Source organism: Amblyomma mixtum, chromosome 2 (genome assembly GCF_055824585.1).
Source record: "Amblyomma mixtum isolate Tamu chromosome 2, ASM5582458v1, whole genome shotgun sequence".
Lineage (NCBI taxonomy): Eukaryota > Metazoa > Arthropoda > Arachnida > Ixodida > Ixodidae > Amblyomma > Amblyomma mixtum.
The window spans coordinates 19,093,081-19,112,573 of record NC_143013.1 but is presented as its reverse complement, the minus strand read 5'-3'; the positions used below and the strand labels follow the sequence as shown (position 1 = coordinate 19,112,573).

The 19,493-nt window shown below is 46.4% G+C and overlaps 1 protein-coding gene across 5 annotated transcripts in view; it reads right to left on the bottom strand.

The window, feature by feature from the left end:
* LOC149358579 (uncharacterized) overlaps positions 1-17,529 on the bottom strand; it is a 268,691-nt gene extending 251,162 nt beyond the window's left edge. For all 5 annotated transcript variants that reach the window (XM_089570691.1, XM_089570693.1, XM_089570690.1 and 2 more), the window contains exon 1: positions 17,125-17,529. The gene's annotated coding sequence lies outside the window, so the exon portion shown is untranslated. The remainder of the gene's footprint in view (positions 1-17,124) is intronic.
* Between the last annotated feature and the right edge of the window lie 1,964 nt (positions 17,530-19,493).

Genomic DNA, 19,493 nt, shown 5'->3' with positions numbered 1-19,493 from the left:
TTTCTTTCTTTCTTTCTTTCTTTCTTTCTTTCTTTCTTTCTTTCTTTCTTTCTTTCTTTCTTTCTTTCTTTCTTTCTTTCTTTCTTTCTTTCTTTCTTTCTTTCTTTCTTTCTTTCTTTCTTTCTTTCTTTCTTTCTTTCTTTTTCTTTCTTTTTCTTTCTTTCTTTCTTTCTTTCTTTCTTTCTTTCTTTCCTTCTTTCTTTCTTTCTTTCTTTCTTTCTTTCTTTCTTTCTTTCTTTCTTTCTTTCTTTTCTTCCTTCCTTCCTTCGTTCTTTCTTTCTTGGACACTACCGACAAGCCCAAGCGGCTGGAAATGAGGGTGCTGAGGAGGGGGGATCAGCCGCATTGGTGATTCTTTCGATTAATCTGCGTGACGTGCCCGTCGGCGGCATATACGTTATAGAGACAACGGGGCGTGCTGTACTGCGCACAATGTCTCCCCTACGCCACAGCGCAGGCATACGCGTGCACACACACACACGCACACTTGTGTAGCGAGGCAACCAGTCAGGCAGCAACACAATGAGGCGAATCAACACTGGGCGAACACGCCGAACACGACCAACAGTGGCGCCGTCTACGCCCCGTCTCGCCGAGAACCGTGCAGCTCTGCCGATGCGACAGCCGCATCGCGAGCTAGTCATGGGGGGCCAGAATTCGCAAAGCTGTACTTAACTATGCGCGCTTTTTGGTTACCCAACGCGTGTTGTTAGCTACCCGGATTGGTCGGAACGTGAGCACCGACCAACCACCAGCCATTCTCAAGTGCAAAATACCGCGTGAACATCAATTAGCTGATGCCAGGCTTACTTCGCACAAAGCTGCATCGTTTTAGTGAGCCATTGTATAGAATTTGTTTGGCCTTCCGAGGAAAGAAGGCCTCGATACATGAACCGCAACACGTGCCGTTTTCTTCTTCCTTCCTTCCGCCCTATTCCCGCGTCTGTCCTTGATTTAATCTTCTTTCCTTTTTTTCCTGTTTGACCAATTTGCGTCGCTTCCCGACTTAGTTCCTCGCTTCCTTTTCCCCCCTTGGGTTTTCCTCGTCTCTACAGTTCCGTTCTAGGAAGTTTCTCCCGGCCTCACTTGTATTTGACGTGACAGCGCTTCTTCTTGTTCGGAGCCCACGTGCTTCTGTTCCTTTTTCCCCGGCGTGCTTGCATGGGCTTGAATTGTTTACACTGGCTTGGCTCTTAGGCTTGATCGAATGTTCGCCTCCCACGCCTATACTTCGTGCTGCGCTGCTCCTTTTCGGTGCCTTATTGCCTAATCAACTTGATGCGTTCGGTTCGCAAGCGTTGCTTTTCTTTCCTACTTACGAAAGAAAAGAGCGCGACGCTTGTGTTTGGCCCGTTGCTTTCTGTGGCGGGGATGGTGGTGACTTATTGCATAAAAACACAAGAAACAAATATAAAGATAGGCTTATTTGTCCCGGGCAACCGATCCGCAGCCAAAAGCAATAAAGGAATATAGACAGAATGATAGGCGTACGAAAATAGAGACGAGAGGGACAGAGAGAAAGGACGGCGCGTTGCGGGAAGTATGTACAACTATATTCAACTGTGCCTAAAAAGCTGTGAAAAATTGAACAGCGGTTTCAACGTGCTTACAGGCGTTATGTCGCAGTCCGCTGTGTTGCGCTTGAGTGAGCCGCAAGTGTTTTAAAAGAAAACACTCCTGTATCGCGATAAGGGAATAGAATTTTAAATATGGCATTCAAATTACACTACTGCGAGGTCAGTTGCTAATTGTGAAAAGACGTAGGTTTTTTCTGAACTTCTTTTTCGAAGTTTTCTCGTAAACTCTCTGAAGGCGACGGTAAATCGCAGGTGACAACAGCAACAACAACAACCTGACGTCGCTGTACTGCACCAGCATGCGTTAGCTATGATTATTTAACCTAATCTAAACTAACCTAGCCCAACCTAAAGGGGAGATTTGGTTGTCATACATACTCTTGTAATCGGCGTGCGACATGTACATATATGCTGTTTTGTACAAAATGAGAGGTTAGTTGCGAATCGTCCCCCGCCGTTCTCTTTTCTGAACCTTCTTTTTCTTTATGTTTTCTTGTAAACTGCCTGAAGACAACGGGGATTCGCAGACAACAGTATATTCACATAACGCACCATTACATGTATACTTATACGGCAGAAGGGGCAAAAGAAAAGAAAACGGCAAATTCAATAGTGCCAATCGACAACATCTAAAAATTCTTTCGAAGGAATTTGTATCCAAGTTAAATGACCCTTGGCTTCAAGTTCCGCAGAGCTGCGTGGTTATTGCGAGACGGAGTGCAGGCGGTGAGGCGTTGCTCTTTCATACCACTAAGAAGTAAAAAGGAACAGTAGCGAAATGTTCATATCGCGGCTTAATGACTCTCGGCGGGTTTCAACATCGACGACCGCGCTGTATACCGGTTATCTTCTCGGGTTATTAATTTTCTCTTTTTTTTTTTGGCACCCGCAGCAGCGTTTTTTTTTTTTTTTACATGTAGGACACGAGAGGTTGGCGCTTTATAGCGGTGCCGCCTTCTTCAATGTACATAGGGAGTAAATACGGTAGAATTGGCGATATGATATACAACACACAGCACACAACACACGGCACACGATACACATTACACAATACACAACATAAAAGGAACATTTCAAATATCAGAAATGCTAACAATGAACGGAAAATGAAAGCTAAAAACGAGAAATTGTAATTACAGTAATTAGTAAATATAGTAATCTCAGTAGTGTTCAAAATTGAAGGTAATAATTAATTAGTAAAGGCATAAGAACGGAACAATAGGTGATAGGTGCTGCTCAGTGGGTGTGGCGTGTGGTGACTGATGAGAAGTTCGTGGATACGATCCAGGCCGATGCGGTGAAAATCAATTCTTAGTTTTCCATTAAAGCGGACTTCACGGCCCACAGTTCAGCTTACGAATAAATTAATTGTTCAACGCCGCCGACGGCATCGAAACAGGCTAATTGTTTTGCCTGCTATCTGTATCAGCCCCGATAGCAAGAGCAGTAATTATGCGAAAATTAATGAACAAAATAACTAAGAAACTGGAAAAAAGACGTTGGAAAAAACGTTCCTACGACTTCCATCTCCGCATGGTTTTGAATAACCGGGTTTAGCTCGTTAATTTGCTTGTTTTCATTTGCATAGTTCGGCTGCCGTAAGGCAATCATTCGCAGCGCAAACTAAGCTCTGGGCGCTCGAGGGCGTCGTTACTTTCGATCAGTACAACGGATCGCGCACTTTGCTTTGTGCGTCAGTGCCGTAACTCGAACTCGCTAGAACACTGCAGCGTCGTGGATGCTATGACTGACGTCAGAAAACGAGGGTTAGCTTTCACGAATTTCTCAGAGCATTTAAACAGGGGTTTAAAGCTGACTGCTTTTACGTTCACTTCGTATAGTAACGGCAGCCAACAGCCCAAACTGGAAAAGCTCAGTGGATACCGACCCGTCCTTATCATGCGAATAACTTAGCATGTTCGACCACGTATAACAAAGCTGTCGCTGGCTCGAGTGTCCAAATAGCGCACTGCACAGTTATAGCGACGTAGCTGGGGTTGAACAACAGTGAAACTGCGGTGTCAGTTTTTTTTATTTATTTATATTTTCTTTCTCGCTGGCGGACCAGCCATTGCGCAAACTTCGCGACATCGCTTCGGGCGGAACCCGTACAACGTGCTCGACAAAAAGAAAAAAAAAAGAGAAAGTGCGTGTCGCTCTAGTGTACGTGCTCTCGCGAGCAACGGTAAATTGTCGCGCCATTGCGTTCCATTTAAACGCAATATTCGCTTCCATTGCGATGCGTGCTGACGACGCACCGCCTTTTAAACGTCCAACTTTCCACAGCAGCGCCAGCTTGTGGGGAAAAAAAGAAATGTTTTAATCGCTTTGCGTGCCTATCGCGAATGCATTGTACTCCGGAAGCGAGGGGACGAGAAGTGCGCGAGACGCAGAATTGCCGGGAAAACGACGAACACGAGCGAAAGCGGATGGTTCAGGTTACTTTAAAGAAAAAGAAAGATGAACGCGCTTGTTTTTTGCTATGCCCCGCAGGCGAATAAAAAAACAAATGACGATAGCTTTTTACTGAATCAAATACATTAGCGTCTCTTTTTTGTGTATTCGTAGAAGGGGCATTTAGTTCAATATTAAGGTTCACCTAATCTTTCATTATAACCCTTCAGAGAATAACTTACGTTAATAAGAGAATTATGAAATTAATTAGAACATTATCTCCTGGCATGAACAAATGGGCGATTCTCACGCCGCCTATATTCCTAAGCGATTTCGGCATTTTAATTTTCCTCGCTGGTCGCAGAACAGCTCAGAATTTTATAGGCAAAGGATTTTTAACTCACTCATCTTTACTTCTCTCTATAAGCTTCTCTGCAGAATCTGTATAGCATTGTATAATAATGAACTCAGATGAATGCATTAGCTTATTTGCAACATTAAGAATGAATATAGCTTTCTCACGGATGGTTAACTTTTCTTGCGTTCAAGGACCCATAGCGCTCGGAGTAACCTCACTTTGTTATTTATTTTGCCTCCATTGTGATGCGTCATTCTCAGTGAAGGCTTGAGAAACGATACCCCTCTGACACTGACGGCCATTTCCTTGACAGGTGTCCCCATTGCTGTGCCTGCTATGCTAAGCTCAAGGCATAAATGCATAATCAGATTTGTTTTAGTAGCAGTCTAGATATATATAGACATCCTCCTAAGAGGAACAGTAAGACACGCGCCAAATTATTGTGCCTAACTTAGTGGGGCCTATTGGCTGAGCAAACACGAGATTTGGGTCGTACAGTCTCGCGAGACTTGAAGACTATCGTATTCGTTCTTGCCGTAAACGACTAAACATTTCCGTTTCTAGCGTAACTGTCGCTTAATTTGCAATAACAGTGACGGCGTATAATACAGGGAACCTTGGGCTATCTAAGCTCATGTATGCCTTGTAATCATCTTGCTAAAATGAACAGCGTTAGAGCACTTTATTCGCAATAGGTCAAGTCCTCAGTGCTCACCTTCAAGTGCGTCAGGTTGTACTTTGTAACATTTAATTTATTAATGTGAAAGCGTTATGTGGCTTTTGAGGTCAACAAAAAAGTGTCCGCAAATTTGTCCGCACGATTACGTCGTTCTCTTACGATAAATGTGTGAAAGTGTGATTGCGACTGATAGTGTGGGATAAAATGTTGCCGTGGGAAAAATTTGGTTGATGAGGTATAATTGGTTAATTAACTAAACACGAAAAAAAACGCTAAAACATGCACTTTGATGTCAAAATAGCCACGGACGTCGATATAGTACACGGACGTCAGAACAACCGCGGACGTCAATATAGTATGTGGACGTTTTGCGTTCGTATTGCTACAATGCGGGTCGCCGCAGTAATCTAAAAGTTTTTTTTTTGTCTTATTTGGTCAGTTGCCATTGGTCGCTGCCCACTGCCAAGGGACAATGTCATGGTGCTTGTGCTAGAAACACGCCCTACATGCCACTTGAAGTATTCGTATAAACACACCCGACACCCGTACTCCACTGGCGGGCCTGCACCGAAACCTACGAGTGACGGAGCTCGACGACACGTTGGACACGCCTGACAAGCATTATGGGGCTGCTTACATCTCGGAAAAGAAACTGCGTCTTACGGTTATGCGGCGAACTGGCGGCGCATGGTCCATATGGCACGGCCGGACTGGATTCGGCGGCGATGCCACGTCCAGACCGGCCTTGTCTATGATTGGTCGCTTGCTTTTCTACCTTCTGACGTCAAGACTAACGTCATGACTGTATATAACGAAAAGAAAAAGAAATTAAACGTCAGAGAATATGGCTCCAGGGAAAACGCCACACTCTCGCCCTTACAGAGCGTCCCAGACGTGGCTGATTGAGACATGCACCGAATTATTGAGAATAACGTGATCAGCTTCTGCGACTTGCGCGAAGATGGTACGATCGAAGTGCTCCCTTGCTTCAGTCGTCGTCCTCATGGCGAGCCCGCTTCGGGCCTTATCGTCCTTTAACGACGTTGACGTTAGCGGCCGGCGCTGCGATGCGCACTGATCTGAGACGGCAGATGAAAGGCCGTCGTCCACCTTCGGCCGCCGTCCCGTGGGCCGAATTCGATTTCTTATGCGTGCGAGGCTCGCGTTTGTCGAACGAGAGGCCAGTTAGCGTGGGTTCTGACGACGACTGGCGAGACCTAATTACGGTTCGCTCACTTATTCTAATCAGAGGGCCCGTTCGGTCCGATGTCCAGATGAGGCCTAGAGCAACCATTACGTCTTCGCCTATGTGCTTAGAACAGCGTCTGGGGTTCATGCTCGTATTCATGAGGGGAAAAAAAAACTGTTCTATACTTTCGGTTTCTTTTACGCGTCTTCTATTAACACCGTAACACGTCTAGGCTGCGGTTGGTTTGGTGGCTTAAATACCGTGCATATATAAGCGCCCGGGAGGCAGATAGTTGGCCTATACGATGCGTTGCCATTATATGGTTCATTAGTGCGGCAAGCATACTGAAAACAGAAAGAAAAAGAACGTCCCATGAGGTAAGGTTGTGCAAGCGTTGTATTCTTTTGAGTCAAAATATCGCTCTGCCTGTTCGACTCTGTTGTGTACGGCTTAACTTGGCTGTAACTTTCTGGCCATCATTGATAAATGACACCACACGAGCCCGTTGTTCAACTGCCGTAAGAACCACTGATTTAATAACGCTTTGAGAAGTGAACGAAGACTGCTGTGATATTTTTGAATAGCGCATGCACTCAAAATATTGGCGGATGTTTAGCGCCTAACGACCTTTTGTATTGGTAATCAATGTGTATATATTGCGCGCTTATTATATAACACGCTCAGTCTAGTTCGGTTAAGCACAATGCCTCTACACAAATATGACGGGCTAACGGTGCACGGTTAAAGAATGCAGCGCAAAAAGACAAGAACAAACGAAGAAGTGGACAGGACAGCGACCGTCCTGTCAACTTCTTCGTTTGTCCTTGTCTTTTCGCGCTGCATTCTTTAACCGTGACCACTGACCAACAAGCCCAAACAGCCAATTTAGTTCAACGGTGCATTTTTGTCTATGGTACTCGATCTCACTTGATTCACCTAATCATAAAACGAAGCCCGCCAGTTTTACCGGACTTCATGCAGTTAGCTTTCCTCCATTTTTTGTGTACTGAAGGTAAGGGAAGAAATCAGTATATTGCCTCCCCCCCCCCCCCCCTTTACATGAAAGGTAAGGTGAAGCTAACGATAACTCGTCAAGTTAACCATAGTCTGAAGTCGGGAACAGGTCTTCCAATATTGGGGGCAGAAGGGCGCCACTGTGCACGTCGTTGAACGAAAGAAGCCAGGGCAGGTTGGGCCAAAATAGCGAGGGAAAAAATCCAGTCATCAGGGAGCTTACGTGGCCAAGCAATCAGCTGGCAACCGTGTCTCTCAAGACACCTGCGTATGTGTGCGCAAAACCCAAGGCAGCGAGGCAATCATTATGGTCTTCCCAAAGGCCTCCCATGGGAAACTGCAGAGGCGGCTGAATCCAGCGATGCTTTTCGATGCAAGGAAGAAGGAAACAAAGAAATGGGGAAAACACTTGGCACTTCCATGGCGGGCTCGCTTTCTTGCCTTTTACGTTTCACTAGAAGCCACCCGCCACGTTTTTCTTTTATAGCCTGCACTTTGCCCGATCAGATCTGTGCATGGCTGCGGACGATGCCGCTATATCCGGCGCGTAGAGAATTAAAATGAGAAATATTTCTCTTTTTTTAGGTATGATTTACTGTAAAAAGGTTATGGTGAAAAATTCAACAGAAGAGGCAGAGGCTGAAAGAGTCCAGAATAAAAAAGAAGAATAAAATTTTTATGCACAAATGATGTTTACATTTATTTTGCATATATCGTGAAGTTAACAAGTGCAGATTACCAAACTGGGGCTAAAAAGAAAAATTCTAAAAATGTTAAGAAACGAAGCAGAGCTTGAAACAACCCCTTCCCCGGCTCCCCTCCCCCAACCACAAGCACCAACACACGCGCACCAAATAGTTTAGATGATTCTTGACTTAAAGGGTTAATACGTTGCAAGAGGCATTTTCAAAAAAATGTAGTCAGTTATGCCAGTTAAAATTGTCTATTGCCAGTTATGTGCACTGTGAACTGTAGGCGAAAAGACGCATCATGCGGGTCGTCCTGGCGGTAGAAGAGATACACGGCATTCATGTACTAACCTTGAACTATGAGCTTGGTTATGGTAGCACGCTTCAGTAACCTACGGTGCCAGAAACTCAAAATTAGCTCTTTATAGTGCCTGTCGTGTATAAAGCTGCGATGGAAACAATAATTTGCAAACTTTGCAGCCCTGAAGATTGTCAAAAGCGAAATATTAAGCCATCATTCGGCTGCTCAACAGCAGCATCCTTGGTCACAATGCAAGAGCAATCCTGTCCCGCCACGTTGTCAGCCTTCGCTGCGCTGCACGGATCTAGTGGTACGCGGGATAGACTAAGCGCGGTAGAAAGTTTGACGGGCTCGGAGGAGGAGAGAAAGAAGAAAAAAATTACACCGTCAGGCAAGCGCCCATAAAAACTGCAGCCGGAGGTAAAATGTTATTAGTTGGAGTTTCCCGCCCCGTTTCTTTTAACCTTTCCTGACACTGCGAGTTTGCGTCTGAGAAAAGGGAGAGAAAAAAGGAAAAGAAAAAGGTGAAGGGCAGCATCGGAAGCTGGCCAAGAAACGCCACCACCAATTCTCTCTAGCACAGGGAAAAAGTTCACTCGGTCAGTGGGGAAGCCCGACGGGTGAAAGAACAGAGAAAAAAATAAAATAAAGTAGGGGGGAAAAAAAAAGGAAAACTCCCGAGTAGCAGGAGGAGCAGATATGTGAAGGCAAAAAAAGAGACAGCTTTCTTTTCGGGAATCGAGTTAAAACCGCGGAGTTTGGCTGCTTGCCTGCACGCCAGCGAGCCACTCTGAAAGGATCCGCATTTGCATGATCTGCTTACGAATGGCCCGTTATTCGATGGAGACGGCGTCGTGTAAGACGATTAAAACAACCCTTTCTTTCGCGCGCACCTTCTCTCTGGCGTTCAAATAGGAAGTGAATGTCGACCGACTAATGAATGTTCCTGACGTGCTTTGGTGGCGGTAAACTTCTTAACATGCAGGGGCAAATGTGTAAAACGATCTTCCTGTTTTTTCGAACTGTTTTATAATATCGTAACGACCTGTAACGCTTGTAGTTATACTGCGTGAACTGAACACACGGGCTCTAATAATCGGATTAAGTTTGTGTGTGGACGCTGCGGAATGCGTGCGAGGTGATTGGAGCTAGCATATGTTCAAGTTATGTGCGTGATAGTACACGAATGAGATTAAGACACTAGGGGTCTCTCATCCTTGTTAGTTCAAGCGTTGGGTCGAGCTTTGAGCAAACGTTTAATACTGAAAACACTGATTATACGTCTCTGCACACCTAATTATATCTACCCGCTCCATGCCTGTGGTATTAAATTTCACTAGACGATTTTATTCTGCGTGAATACCGGAAAATTGCTTTCAAGGAGTGAGTAATGGCGGCAATAATTACCGTTCAGAAAAGCGAGGAGATGAGTCATGTGTTACTAGTTTCAAGAATCGAACGCAGTCAGTTAAAAAAAAAAAAATACTCTTTATATATGAAATACGTAATTTGTTAGTTTTTATTCCCTGAACAGAAAATAAATTACTGATCTGTTCCGGATTTATATCTGCGCAGAAGCTGTGGCGAAGCATCGAAAATGCTGACAGAGAATGCAATAATATTTCTGGAGCAAACTATCTCAGCGTAATTGGCTGAGATGTAAAATTACGAGTGTGACAAATGTGCGCTTTACGTTAGTCGTCGCGTCGGAACGTAACTTACTTGTTGTCACTATTGCCTTAATATAATGGCTCACAGCTGGGTCATACATAATATATATTTCATGGACTTAAAAGCGGAAACCCCTTTGGAAGATAACTGTTTCTTTTGCATCGCCAATCTGACAGGTAGTCACTGATAACGGGACACTGTTGTGCTTAAACTTGTTCAGTTTCGGGGAACGAATCCAGTGAATAGTCAGTCGGCAGAGGTAGGCGCTGAAAATAATAGATTGCTCAAAGCAGTAATTGTCCACCATGTCAGTGGATGGCGCAGTTCGTTGGGATTCCTACAGATCTCCTGATGACAGAACACTGGGATCAGTGGAGAGAGGGACACAGCCCAAAGGCCATACGGTGAATGCATTGCATGCCTCGCAGGACAGTATACGCGTGTTTACCTCTCTCACTGACTCATAGTGCCCTGTTAAAAGCTGAAAAGACCATGGGGTCGCAGCGTCAGTCGGCTGTGATGCAGCGGCAAATACAGCGTGAATAGAGCCTCCGCACTGGGCTGCACGCCAAGTGACGCAAGCGTCGGGTCTGGCTTCATGGCTCGTCGGCTCGTCGACGGAATGCGAAGGGGGGTGGGGGGGGGGTGGGGGGGGGGTGGGGGGGGGAGGTGTCCAACAAAGCTGCAACGCAGCGTCGCGTAACATCACACAAGCCGCATCAACATGAACATGCAACACAACTCAAACACTTCTGTGGGCGCGATTTCGCTCAAGACCATTGAATGGCCACCACACCATTCCTTTTTCATGTTGTCTGGTAGGACTTGCGGTAAGTCACTTTTAGATGCATATTCAGTGTTGATAACAACTGTGTGAATATACAGCTCCAAGTCGTGCCATTTATAAAAGCCTAACGTGAATGCTGCTTTTATTGGTTTGTTCTGTATTCTGATTTTTCTGTCGTCTCCCTGTTGAGTTGAAAGCTGACAGGTCATTCTTCTACTTGTCTTCACTTGCGACATTCTCTACGCTTGAAGTTGATCCCGGGAAAGAAAATGGGTAGACGAGCCACTGTTTTGAGGCACGCACGAATAACCGTGTTGCATCTCACAGAAGAGCTCGCGATCGCTGTTCTCATTCAGGATGCGAGGATGGTGTGACACTATCCGAACACCCAGCAACACGCCCATTGCAAACGAGCAGTCGTGTCTCTTTCGCGGGATCCGTGTGCTGTCATCAGAAAACTAGCGCACGGCGCGGGCCACAACTCCGACAAGAAGCGTGGTTGCCATGCGCTATGCATCAGCCTATTTGAACAAGATTCTGGCTTGTGTCTGGCACCGGTGTGACAGGCGCGACGCAGCGCACCACCTGGGGAGTCCATGCACGTGTTGCTTTAACCCCAATGACTTAGTACCAGCAGGGGAAGGCACGCCATTGTTGCTGCAACACGACGCACGTAAACGGCCGTACAAGGCGTAGATAGAGTACAGGGCAAAACACATGCCTAGAACAACCAAACTGGCTGTTCCAGAGCTCCCAAAGCCGCTGCGACCAAGAAGGCAAAAAATGACGATAAAATTTTATGAATTTATCTGCACATCTTTACATCCAGACCATTAATAACTAAATCTTATCGCTAGTTATCGCCTGTTAAGCCAAAAACACGCTCAGAGCGTGTTCTAGACATGCGTTTTGCCCTCTGTACATAGCTGTACACAATGTAAAATGCGATACAGGCAGCTGAACGAGATCGGTATTCTTGAAAAAGCCGCAAAACAGTTGCACGTGAAATTGAATCGTCTTTCAAAAAGAAAAGAGGCGAGATTTTATTGTCGATATGGTCAGTTATGCTGTACGTGATTGACTTCCTAGCTAAGGAGCTTTCATATATCGGCTTGTTGCCTGATAGCAGTTATTTGTGTGTCTGTAGCGCAGCCTGCATGTTCGGCTCTCTCTGTTTTCTTCGTGAACTTGAAGGCAGACTGTCATATCTTGGAAGTAGGCCTTAGCTTGCTTTCTGTGATTTATTTCACACCAAGAAACCCACTACTGCTCATCGTCTAATTATAGAAACGACGCACCTGGTTAATTGGTAGAGCGGGTGACTTAGAACATCACTGTGCATGATTATACATTTTTCCCCGGCTATTAACACGTCTCGATTATCTTCATGTGTATCGTAGGCCTCAGATTGGCAGGTGACCGTTGCTTGCATAGCTAGAGTAGATGGCGTAAAGGTCTTGCGAGCACGCTTCGGCGTTTAAACTTTTCTTAGACGCTTCTTCGAGGAAATATGAAGGTCTCTTGCATTTATACGCGACTGTAACACCAACACCTGTTAGCGTTTGTACTAAGTACCGCATAATTTCCGCAAGGTAAGGCGTGAGAGCAGTTTGATTGCCTAACCGTGCTTCATATTATTGTGGCTACGCCTGTACAGTCGTCCACAGACCTGTCGAGAGCGCTCGAACTGCGTGCCGTCTGCGCTCCGCGGCGCGCAGAACGACGTCTAGCGGAATCGCCTGGCTTCTTGTCTGATGCTCAGATGGTACTCAAAGACGCGCTATCTCGAACGAGGCGCTGCCTCTAGACGTCGCTCTGCGCGCTGCGGAGCGCAGACGGCACGGAGTATAAGCGCTCTAGACAGGTCTGTGGACGACTGTACATTTGAATTGGAAACAGCGCTGAGGATATGCGCTACATGTTCTAGCTAGGCGTGCAGAAGTCAGGGCAGGATAATAGAGGCAGGGAAGTGTTCTCGGAAGCATAGCATAAACCTTGTTTCCCAATTGTCGAGCAGGTTGCGGTGTTAGCCGAGCAAAAGCGAGTGAAATGCGCTTGCGCTAAACTAGCGGAGCTGACTACCCCTCGTGTGTTCACTCACAAATACACACATGCGCATACACACATGAAAGGAAACGGGAACCGAGTTAAAGCATTCTGAAAACTAAAAAGAAAAGAGAAGAAATCAAACATTAGAAAAGCTTGTGAATGGACGGCGCACAGACCGTCGGAATGTAAGCTTTCGTTGCGAGCTTCGAGCTTTAAGCCTGTCGTCTGGACCGCCACAGAGACGACAAAATAAACAAAATTACCTCGAGACAAAACGCTCTTTGTTGCCGCCATGCAGGCCACTCAAGAAATCGGCATCGTGCAAGATGTTGCGAACGCGCAACACACGGACCGTCGTTTTCTTTACGACCGCGCGAGTGTTTCTGGCTGAAGAAACGAAATTTGCCTTCCCCTCGTATCAACAAGTCAGGCGCGCACCGAATCTCGGGACACCCGCGGACGAAAACAAGTTACACGCTGTTTTTCTCGGATGTGTTCCAGACGCCCGTTCTTCTGAAAATAATGCGTCTGACTTTTCCCGTCATTTTCTTGCGCCGTCGGCCGCGGCACACGCCGAGAGAAATGGCCCAGAAGCCAGCGCATAGTTTCGTTCTTTAATTCTTTTCTTTTACGTTTTCGCTCAGACGAGTGTGCTCGCATGTTTCGTCTCCTAACGGCTTCTCGTCCCGCCGCTGTCCCTAAAATGCGTGGTTGCATGAGCCGGCAACGCGCCTCGGGCGTTGGCCGCGCAAATTGAAACGAATAGGCCGTGCGAGCGCTGTTTCATGAACCGGGGAATAATTTTAGGTTACCTCGCTCGACGCCCTTAATAGGTTATTTTGACTGGAACGCTGAAGAAAGAAAATATGCGGGCGCACTGCCACAACTTCCTGGCGTTATAAGATGAGCAGCTTTTCTCACTTTGGGGGGTAGAGTGCGGGGAGGGGGGAAGAAGGGTGCTACAGTGTACCCGCCCCCCTACTGCTGCGCTTCACCCGGATGTCTACGATGTGCAATAGCTGTTGTGAAGCATAAAGCGACGGCGTCTGTACGCGTACGCTACTTCTGAGAGCTGGGCTTACGGTAGAACCACTTCTATTACTACAATGTGACCCTCAGACAGCTATTATAAATACTCGTTCTGGTGTCTCTTCATTGTGAAACCGGACTATTTTCGTTCATACAGCCTTATGTCCTAAAAGCTCCTTCTCCGTTTCCAAACTTATGCAAAGGGGCACGCTCGTCGAATACGATTAAAGGGATTGAGCAATTAGGAAGCGTTATTGGTGTTTGCAGGAAAAGACAGGAAAAAAAGAAGGTAACGGAAACAGTGGCTCCCCAGCTGTAACATCCTGTTACTGAAAAAGAAGTTGTAGGTTCGAGTGCCTGCCGCAGTGACATGCTTTGCTGGGGACTAAACGCCGAAAACTCCCGTCGAGTGCGATTTATGAAGGTGATATCCCTTTAATGCCCAGTGTCGTAAACTTGCGAGATAACGATAGAACGGCATGCGCTCATTACGATATGACGTCTTCTTGGAAAGTTGATGTCAATATGTTCTCAGTATAAATCGCTTTTCGGTCAGGATTCCTCGACTCTCATTTTCAGGCAGATGTTTAAGAAAAAATAGGAAGACATTTGGTGGGTACATTTTTTTGTAGTCTCTGCTCCTTTATAAAAGTTGAGTGGAGGATTTCGATTTGGTTTAACACTCAGCCCGCACTAGCTTCAGAAAATGAAACATAGGCTAAATGATGACCTAACAATTTCTGAAATTTTAACGGCGCTAACAAAATTTTGATTTGGAATGTGGACAAATTACCTATAGCCGGATACAACTCAAGAATGATGCGGTGAGCGCCCTTCAAAGGAGGCCTTCAAGCCAATGGCGTCGACCAATTTTCATGACGTCGTGGTTAATCTGCGGTTAACCGCGAGCAATTTTAGCGTGACTGGGGATTAACCACGGTTTAACCACGACGCTATAAAAATCGTTCGACGAAACTGGCTTGAGGGCCTCCTTTGCAGGGCACTTGGCGCTGCGTTCCTTGATAATTTTGCCGTTAAGCGTTAAGCAGGTGGGGGTGTTCGGGAATTCGGAGCCCTGTTGGGGCAGCAATCGTTACTTGGCCGCGGGTTTCTTACATGAAGTGCATTCGTTTTGCAGCGGTAGTCGTATAGGGGACCTCCTCCGCGGTAAACCTCATCGATGCTTCAGTATGCTGAAGCGAGAAAACTACGCTTTCACTTGACAAAATGGCGATGCTATCCATGTGTGTAAAGAGGAAGGCACTTTCAAGAATTTACCTCGTCCGTATGAACCTTGTAGTGCGGCTGTCTCATTAAGTGACGGTTAGGCGAAAAAGGAGATCAAGAGGAGTTAGAATAGGATGCGGTACCGCCATCCCAGCCGCAGAAAAGAGGAAAACGAGCTGGGGTGAATAGCGTGTGCCATGTTCTTGCTGCGCTCACCGTGTAAGGCTTGTTACTTGAGTTTCTCTCTGAGTATACAGCATGGTCAAGGTGGATTTGGTTAAACTCCGCGTTATCCTATATGGCCTGCCTCCAATATTGCCGCATCAACAGCATCGCCAGCGTCATTCATGATATGTGCGTGATCAATATTTTGTAATAATTCCTTCCTTCAATTAAGCTATTTTGTCTGTACGGATTCGTCAGCGTAGGAATAGGCCTAACCAATTACTGTGCTAGAAATGACGAAAACTCGGAGGGAATTGCGACGTGCCTGTTCAAAGTGAACTTGGTGCCTGGAAATGTATAAGGGTCAAGTTTACTGTCGGGCAGCATATTTCAGCGTAGCGAAACCTTTCGTTTTCCACCGCTAGAGGCCAGATAGACACATAAATCCACCCGGCAACAAACAGGTTGTTGCCTGCGCAACTAGGAAGTTCAGATTTGTTGCGGGGAAAAAAAATAGAAAAAGTCACACGACCGTTGAATTTGGCATTGACACACTGAGTTTGCTTAGCGGGTGTTGGTGGTGGAAAAAAGATGATGCGTAAGGTTAAGCATATACGCAGTCTTTTGCGGACAATACATGTAGCTTGTTTTGGACCTCGCCTTCGCGCTAAGTTTTCCCTTGTTTCGGCAACTACTGGCATTCATGGTGCGTTGACTTAAACCCTCGTCTCCTCCTTCAACCTGCGTTCTTTTCTGGGCTGCACCTGCAGGAGCGTTAGCATAACCAGATGACAATTTTGTGATGTTCAATAGATTCGCATTTTATTCGCCATCCCCTTATCACGGACTGGCTGATTCTAAAGTCACAGTAGGACTTAATGATTATAATTACATGGTAAATGAACTTTAGAACAAGTTTTTGATTTTAAGAAGAGTAAGCCCACACAGACGTGAGCTATTTCCTTTCTCGACGCTTACTTTCCACGATTCTCCAGCAAAATATGAAACGTCTGCTTAGATGCCTGTCTTCTATTGAAGTGAAGTGCGTGCTTACTTGTCATGCGGTTATATTTGCGCACTATATTGGTCAGATAGATATGAGAAAATTATCCGTGATTCTCGTGAATGAAATAGTAATAAATGCTGTATTATATGTTCTCGAAATCAAGCTCAATCGTATGCTGTGCGCGAGACCAGCTACTTGAGTACTGCACTTGAGATAAGAAAATGGTGAGGAAGGTTGAATGAAAGAAACTGTTTATCATATGAAGTCTAATATTGCTCATATTTGAGAATAAAGCTTGCTTGTAAAAATAATCTTGCATAAAAGAAATTAGAGCTAAGCGCCCTCCTGAACCCATTCGCAAGAGCTCAGGTAGAAGTTCTGAGCTTCGCACAAAGCGGAGGTTGGCTGCGACGGCCATTGAGAACGTGAACGGCAACGGGAGCGCAGCAGTAAAAAAAAAAGAATAAAAGTCAACAAGCTTCCCAGCGAAAGCATAAGACGCGCTTTGTATAGCAGACATGACGGCATGTGAATGCAGTTTTGCTGCTATAGACTTGACCCCAAAATGAAAAGAAGCAAGTACGCAGTGGGCGTATGTCCGCTGTTTTAGCTATCGAGCGAGGTTCTAGACATCGTGTACATTTCAGTAACATAGAGTTTTCTCTGCTTTAGCCGAATGCCATTTTTGTCCTTTTAATTATTAAGGACGATGCATCGCAGGCTTACTGTTGCCATTTGGGCTACTTTATAACGTTTTGTGGTAAACCCTGATTTGTCGCGCATTTCAGCACGCGCTCAACTGCGTCGCCAAAAAGTAGTTGTAAAAAAAAAAACTGCTTTAAGAAAACAAAACATTCGTGACATTGGCTGAACTTGACAGCTGACTAGACAGAATAGGAAATGTCGAAGCAAGAGTTCTCTTAGATGACCTAATAGGTACAGTTGTACAGCTTACAAAGTTTCGAATTCATACAAAGGACGACACTCACCTGTGTTTAGAGTGGTCGGCCAAAGCACGGCGCACGCCATAGAGAGGTGAAAGAAATCCCGTAGCCGCTGTCTCCTCCTGTTACGTTCACTCAGAGTTCACCGAAGACCCAACCAGCCCGCGGCGCTCATGGAATCCTCGATGCGCGAGGAATTAACCACAACCAGCCGTCGTTCGGGTTTCTTCGGCGTCGAAGGAAAGGACACCGCGGCAGGAGAGCGAGACAAACGGAACAACGGGTCCACCCAGATGCGACGCAATTCGGGTTCGCCACCAGCGCGGTTCAAATAATCAGAGCCGTGGCGCGATCTGCGCTGGCGACAGTGTCGTCGTTGCCAGAGCGCGCTGCGGCGTCGGCGGCAGAGTGTGCGAACGGCAGCCGCGTCGGCCGAAAGCGCGCCTGGAATCTCCAGAGTGCCGCGCACGATCGGCGAGATCGGCCGGGCCCGGCGCCAGAGACGACCCGGGGCTGCGACGTAGCTCCCCCTCGTGGCGGCTCCTGGCGATGTTGGGGGAGAGAGCAGGGCGTATCGGCCGAGCCCGCCGGCTGCGACCGTCCGGAGATGGAGCGTCGAAGCAGTGTGCCCGCAGTGCGGCGGTCATTAACGCCAGAATACAAATGTGGGTTTTAGTGACAGCTTTGTAAAGGAAAAACGACAAGCTATTACGCAAGGAACATTCATTTTTATTTTCTACTTAACGAGGCCAAACCGAACAAAGAATGTTGGGTTACCCGAGTTGCCTCGGAGTAACTTTTTTGTTTTCGTGTATAATGTTATATGCAATGTCTCTTTGGTTTTACGGTCTGTTTTCTTTGGTTAAACCTGCCCACTGCTCAGTTGTAGAGTGTAAAGGGGGGGGGACGCTTCGTCAGGCAACTTTTGATTGCCTTTTTGTTCGCCTCCTCGGCAACCAAGTGTTGTTGAAATAAATCTGAATCTGAATCTGAATCTGAACTCGGGTGAGCTCGGGTTAGTTCGGAGGGAGGTCGGGAAAGTTCGGAGGAGCATCGCGCCAGCTGTAGCCAATGAGAGGAGGGCGACGCGCCAGCTGCCGCCTAGTGCAAAGAGGGTGTGAAAATGAAGAACAAGAAACGCGGTTGCGTGCTCATGAAGACGCCAGAAAGAGGCGAAGAATGAACACAGGCATTCGAACGTCTACTCGGTTTAAGTGCGTTAAAACCCTGCCACTTTTTTGATCACTTAGGCAAGGGAGAAGAAGAGGGGAGGGGGGGGGGAGAGGAAAGCTTATTCTTCCCGTCATGACACTGATGCCGCCTTTCAGAGCTATCGTAAGGAGTACGAAATGGTACATCATTTATTCAGAAACTGTGCTTCTTCACGTAACGTCTTTCCAAAAAGTAACCAGGCCGCATGGGTCACTTCTGAGCCGTCTAGAGGAGCCCCTACGGCACCACTAAAGAGCACAAGGTCTCTAAAGGTGAGACCAAGGGTTCTCTTCACCTTGCACAGATTTAGAGCTTAAGAGTTGCCATAAGTTTTCCGATACTCGGCTAACAAACAAACAAACCCAGTTGCCATGGTTACTTTTGGCAAAGACAGTAACAAGAGCTTCACACGTCGTTAAAGCGGTTGAGCGCCGTTTTTCTTGCAACGCCCTCGTGGACGTTCCGCGGGAATAAAGGCTCTCATTGCTTCACTCACTGATGTGCCGTCGTCTTGTCATTCATATGTCACAAGGTATTTTACGGCTTCAGGTAAAGAGCTTAAGAAACAAAAAAAAAAAAACCTGACAGCATGGATTTTCACGCTGGGGAAGTTCTTGTGGGCGTCAGAATTAAACGGAGCGAGACTGCGACTTCAAGGCGCTGTGATGCACCACCCTCCTGTTGAATGAGGCAGGCGTATGATAAGCGTGTCAGCGTTTCAGTGCCGCATTTGAGCAGCGCCATATTAAACCCAAATATTTCCTGAACACAGTCTTCAGAGCCTTTATATCGCGGTAAGTTTTCTGCTTACTTTTTAAGTGGTTGGGGCTGCCTAATTAATTTATCGTCTTTACAGATTTGATTAAATCGACTAGTTTATATTAAGTTAGAATTCGAGAGAGAGAGAGAGAACAAACTTTATTTATAGAGTCTTTGAAGTGGAAGGCTCCCTTCTGGCGCAGGTGGGCTACTGTCGCCTGGTGGCCTTGATCTCTTGGATCTCGGCGACCTGGTCAGCTCTCTGTGTGAGCAACTTTTGTTGCCACAGGTCCAAGCTGCGCAGCGCGGTCTCCCACTGCTCCTCTGTAGCTATTCCGCTGAAAGGGTTCTTACTGCAGGCCCACATGATATGGTCAAGTTTAGCATACTCTCCGCAGCTTTTGCATTCTGAAGAGTATATATCTAGATGAATTTGAAGTCTG